We start from the raw sequence: 6,583 nt of genomic DNA, 5'->3' as shown, positions 1-6,583 counted from the left end.
TATGATATGTCAGTTGTATCTCAATAAGTATTATTTAATTAGTTAATTAATTTTAAAAAGAGTTCACTAAAACTGAAAGATGTTATCTAAGGAGGAAGAGAGTACCATCCCCAAGGATAAAATTTGCCAATATTTAGACACTAAAATAATATATTTGAGTCAAGTTTTTCACTCAGACTGTCTTGCAGCAGTTAAAAACAGACATGATATTGAATATGTTTTTTAATTATAATTGAATTTTTTACCCTTGCCCCCAGAAGAATCCGGCACAAAGCTAACCTTCATGTGGGCAAGGGTGCCCTCTCCTGGCAAAGCTTTACTAGTGCAATTAAAAAATCACTGGGACGCTTGCTGTGGGGGGTGGGGAGGGGAAGTATAAATAGAAGTTGGCCTGATTCTAGCCTAATCACAGGAATATAACCTGGCTAAGAAAGGGTCTGGGGCTTGTCCTGCCACACGAAGCCCTTTGAAGATAAGCTGATATTAGAGTGGATGCCAAAGGTGAAGTTAGTTTTAATATAGAAACTTAGTTTTAATTAGAGAACAGAAAAATTCTTACTTTAGTTTGTATTTTGGGCCCTATATAAAATCTGTAATTTTCTTAAACCTCACAACAATACTTTGCTTAGAGAGATAAAGTAACTTGACTTAAATTGGCAGAACTGAGATTCAGACTAAACTTTCCTTTTTACACAGAGGGATAGCCTTTGAGGAAAAAGGAAACAACCTCTAGATGACCAATTCAAAATAATTTGTATTATATTAATGTTGGAACTTAAATTCTCTTTTAAAGCGCCTCAGAGATGTAGTTCATTGGTTATATTTACACATCTAACCAACTGCAAAGAAATTGGTTTACTGTGTTATAATGCAGCATAATAATACAATGAGTTTATTGGAATTAAGTATAATCAGGTACTCCAAGTAATTTTTTTGACAGCTAAGAGTTATTTTTGTTAGATAAACTTGGATATCAAGAAGTCATCTTATTAAAAGCATTTATTAAAAGCCTACTAGATACCACATACCCTACTAAGGTACCTAACATAAATTACCTCTAATCTTTAAAACAAGAGGTCTAGATTTGGACCCACACCATAGTTTGCCTACCCCAGCTCTAATCCTTATAACAATCTGCAAGATAAGTTTTACTATGCTCATTTTATGGAGAAAGAAACTGAAACTTGGAGAAATTAAGAAAATTGCCCAAGGTCACACAGTCCCAGAGCTGCAGACTAGAATTCTTACCCAGGTCCCTGACCCCAAAAGCCTCATTATTCCTAGCTTTATTTTATTTTATTTATTTATTTAGTTAGTTAGTTAGTTATGGCTGCTTTGGGTCTTTGTTGCTGCACGCAGGCTTTCTCTAGTTGCGGCAAACGGGAGCTACTCTTCATTGCGGTGCGTGGGCTTCTCATTGCGGTGGCTTCTCTTGTTGTGGAGCATGGCGTCTGGGCGCGCGGGCTTCAGTAGTTGTGGCACGCAGGTTCAGTAGTTGTGGTGCATGGGCTTAGTTGCACCACAGCATGTGGGATCTTCCTGGCCCAGGGTTCGAACCCATGTCCCCTGCATTGGCAAGTGTATTCGTAACCACTGAACCACCAAGGAAGTCCCTTCTAGTTTTATTTTTTTAACATAATTTTTTAAAATAAATTTACTTTTTTATTTTTGGCAGGGTTGGGTCTTTGTTGCTGCACACGGGCTTTCTCTAGTTGTGGCGAGCGGGGGCTACTCTTCCTTGCAGTGTGCGGGCTTCTCATTGCAGTGGCTTCTCTTTGTTGTGGAGCACGGGCTCTAGGCATGTGGGCTTCAGTAGTTGTGGCACACGGGCTCAGTAGTTGTGGCTCGCAGACTCTAGAGTGCAGGCTTAATAGTTGTGGCACACAGGCTTAGTTGCTCCGCAGCACGTGGGATCTTCCCAGACCAGGGCTCAAACCCATGTCCCCTGCATTGGCAGGTGGATTCTTAACCACTGCACCACCAGGGAAGTCCTTAATTTCTTTTTTTTAACTGAAATGTAGCTAATGAACAATATTATGTTAGTTTGTGGTTATAGTGGTTACTATATTGTGATTTGACATTTACATACATTATGAAATGATCATCATGATAAGTCTAGTAACCATTTGTCCCTATACAAAGGGTATAGGGATCATATTCCTTATGCTGTATATTACATCGGTATGTCTTATTTATTTTATAACTGGAGGTTTGTCCAGTTCACCTATTTTGTCCCCACTCCTTCCCCCTCCCCTCTGGCAACCACTTATTTGTTCTCTGTATCTATGAGTCTGTTTTCATTTTATTTCGTTTATTTGTTTGTTTTGTTTTTTAGATTCCACATATAAGTGAAATAATATGGGATTTGTCTTTCTTTGTCTGACTTATTTCACTTAGCATAATACTCTCTAGATCCATTCACGCTGTTGCAAATAGCAAGATTTTTTTTAAGGGCTGAGTAATATTCTGTTGTATATATATATATACCACATTTTCTTTATCCCCTCATCTATTGATGGACACTTAGATTACTTCCATATCTTGGCTATTGTAAATAATGCTGCAATGAACATTGGTGTGTACTGTTATTGATTTCTAATTTCATCCCACTGTGGTCGAAGAACATACTTTTTATGATTTCAATATTTTTAAATTTAATGAGATTTGTTTTGTGGCCTAATATATGATCTGTCCTGGAGAATGTTTCTTGTGCCCTTAAGAAGAATACATATTCTACTGTTGTTGGATTAAGTGTTCTATAGATGCTCTTAGGTCCAGTTGATTTATACTGTTGTTCAAGTTTTATATTTCCTTGCTGATCTTCTGTCTAGCTGTTCAGTCCATTGTTGAAAGTGGGATTAATGTCTCCAACTCTTACTTTTAAACTGTCCATATCTCCCTTCAATTTGGTTATTTTTTGCTTCATCTATTTTGGGGCTCCATTATTAGATATACGAACAATTTTTAATTAAGTGCTTTTCCCTTAAATAAGTTATTTTTTTCTTTTCTGTTAGTGTATAAATAATGCAGCATAATCTGGATTTATTAGATAAGAAAAATTGTATGTTCTGATTCATCCTCTTAAAACGTCTACTCTCCTATATGTAATATACATAATAAAATTTATTTTCTCTAAAAATTTAGCTTTTGTGTGTGTGCTACAGAAAGATATTAGTTTTCATTGGCTAGTACCGTAAAAAAAAGATGTTATATAAGAAGGTGACAAGTAACATTTGTATAGTATAACTGTATAAGTACTTATATGTACATTTCCCATTTAACCATCATGTTACCCACAGAGTGCTAAAGCTGGCTTATATTCATTCAGTGACACCATGTTGGTAGCTTGAAATTGGCTATTTTGGTGGGAATATTTATACCATAGAAACTGGAAAATGCTACAAAACTGGTAATTCTGTCCCCAGGAGAGCCAGTTGTTACACATTTACCAGCATACCACTGCATTATCTCCATTTTTCATATTAAACATAAAAACAAAAACCTGAGCTTTAAAGAGTAGAGATGTCATCCCCAAAATTATTTACTTAAGTGGTAAAATTAGATAATCAAACACAGTTCTTCTACCTGAAAGTACTCTTTCTCCCTAAGTATTCTTATGATCCTACATGGATTCTTCTTCTCAGCCCCAGCAGATTGGCCTGGAGTGATTTTGGATAGTTTCTACAAAATCCGTTACCTACATTTATTTAATAGGATTTGCAACTCTTGTTAAAATTAGACTATCAGGGAATAAAATATTTCCACGTACTGATATGTTAATGATTAAGATTTTAGTCTGCCAAGAAATTGAATTTTTTCTGGAAGACTTTTCTTTTGGTCTTTTTAATATCATGATATTGGACAGCCTTTAAGTTCAATGAAAATTCTTCTGACAGAAGCTAAGACCTTAGGTAAAGAGATCAAGTAACTAAGGAAAGTTTAGTAAATGCAACACCATTGGATTGGTAGGTTAGCAAGGCCACAGTGTGAATTCAAGAGAGTATGCTATACTGTTTACACAGGCGTTTGTGAGCTTTGATGGAGCTTGGGAATATTGAAGTCTGGTAGCGATATGCTTGAAAGTGAATTTCCCTCTGAACACTTTTCAAGGCACAAGCATCCTTCAGCTTCTAGAGTCACCCTCCTCAACACCCATTACCTTCTTATCCCACAGGCTAAAGGACTGCTTAGTCTTCTTCAAGTTTCCATTGCCTTTCATTTTTGCCTCTATTGAGCCAAAAGCCATCGCTTTCATTATTATATTTCCTCTGCAGTGACATCTCCAAGCTTTTCATATGTAATACTGTTGCGTCGGGGTGCTGGGGTGAACACAGTGTTCTAATAAATGACTGACCTATGCTGAGAATGAAAGATTATATCATGTATGTTTTAAGCTCTGCTCTCCTTCATGTATCCAATTATCATGCTCACTTTTAAGTACAATACTACACTTTCCAATTGTCCCAGTTTTACTTTACTACATGTTCTTCTTTCTGAATGAACTATTCTGTATTTGTTCCTAAAGAATCTCATCCAATTTTTTTGCCTTACTTCTCTCAACTAGCGGCACACATTTAAAATCTGCCTCCCCAAAATGTTAGTCACCCAGTTTGGTGACATTAGCAAATTTCATGAATAAATTTGATTATGTATCTTTTTTCTAAGTCATTAAAAAAATGTTAGGGACTTCCCTGGTGGCGCAGTGGTTAAGAGTCCACCTGCCAATGCAGGGGACACGGTGAGCCCTGGTCCGCAAAGATCCCACATGACGCGGAGCAGCTGAGCCCATGCGCCACGGCTGCTGAGCCTGCGCTCTAGAGTCTGCGAGCCACAACTGCTGAGGCCTGCGTGCCTGGGGCCCGTGCTCCGCAACAAAGAGTGGCCCCCACTCACCGCAACTGGAGAAAGGCCCGCGTGCAGCACCAAGGACCCAACGCAGCCAAAAGTAAATAAATAAAATAAATAATTTTTTTTAAATGTTAAAAACTCAGGACCAACTCTTGTGCAACTCCATCCTAAGTGCCCTTATTCTAACACCGAGATAACAGAGGCCACTTTTTAGGGACTACTTGCTACTCAGTAGTACACATACCAGGATGATTACACAGTAAAGATGTAACATGGAACAAAGTAAGAAAGCTGAAAATTAAATCAAGACCTAAGAAATACAAGGGTTACATACGGAGATCAAGGACTTAGAGCTGAGCATATTCCTATATTTTAATTCCTCTGATACTCTAGAAATTGTTCATTAAATAGTCTTAATAGGATAATAAAACTTGCATAATGGCATCTGACTTCTTTCCCAAGACTTCTAGAGATTTAAAAGTGAAATTTGTCAGTCCTAATCTAGCTAAATTATTTTCGAGTCGTAGTTACTTCTATAGTTCTCATTTGCAAAATAGGGACTATAGTATCTCCTTCATAGAGTTGTTGGAAAACTTTAGTGAGATAACTTATGTAGATTGTTTAACACAGTGTGCAGTACATGATAAGCACTAAATGGGAGGGGGGTTTTGTTATTTTTTTATATATACTGCAATTTTATTTCAATCGCACAAATGAAGTTAGCATGTAGGAAATTTAAATGAAACAGTACGGTAAAAATAGCAGAGAACCAAAAGTTCTAATAAGGAAGTACAACTAAAGCATGAGAATTCAACATTCATTAGTTTTTCAGTTTTGATTGACACTTGATGCTTGCAAATTTTGAGACAAACTTTGAGATCATGATGAGTATTCTGAAGAGATTTCATCACCAGCACTAAGATTTGTACATTCAGTTGGTTTGCAGTTGACTTGTTAGCCATTTACATAGTGTATAGTACAGATTTGTCACAGGTCAGATCACAGTGTTGAAGGAAAGAAGTACCTTCCTGTAATTAGAAAGGATCCCCTAAACTGCACTCAGCTTAAGACAAAAGCACAAAAACCATCATAATATTGTGGCTCCAAGGAATATAGTTTTGATAAGGAAAATAACCTAAGCTTCTGTTTCCCATTTTAATTACTGAAATCTCTAACAATGACAAAACTGTCACATAGGAGAGCAAATGTATACAGTAATTCAATCAAACTTCTTGGAAAGAACACATTTAGCAATCTGGGATAACGCAGAACGACAGGAAATAAATGTGATTCAACACTGGTTCTTTTTGTCATTTTACACAGACATCATGTTAATATTAGACCCAGGCACAAAACGTTTAGGGCATAAACCAGTTTCTTTTTTAAGATCTAGCATTTTTACCGTAGTCTTTTACCTTACTTTGGGACACTTGTACCCAGTACTCTATCCTACTATAGACTGTTTAACTTAATCAACAGAATTAAAAGTGATTTCTGACCAGATTTATGGGGGACATAAACATTTGTATCATCAAAGTGTTTGCGTAACAAAAGTACAATAGTAAAGATGAAAATGCCTCCTATTTCTTTTAGAAAGTAGTACTTCATAAGCTTGCCTGCATCTTTAATGTCTTCACTATTGGATGACAATGAATAGTTGATAGAAAAAAAAAAGAACTGTATACTTGAATTATGATAGCTCATCCATCACAGATCTAAAAATGAAGTTTCTACA

The sequence above is a fragment of the Globicephala melas genome, chromosome 5, assembly GCF_963455315.2.
Source record: "Globicephala melas chromosome 5, mGloMel1.2, whole genome shotgun sequence".
NCBI classification, from domain to species: Eukaryota; Metazoa; Chordata; class Mammalia; order Artiodactyla; family Delphinidae; genus Globicephala; species Globicephala melas.
This window is presented reverse-complemented; position numbering follows the sequence as displayed.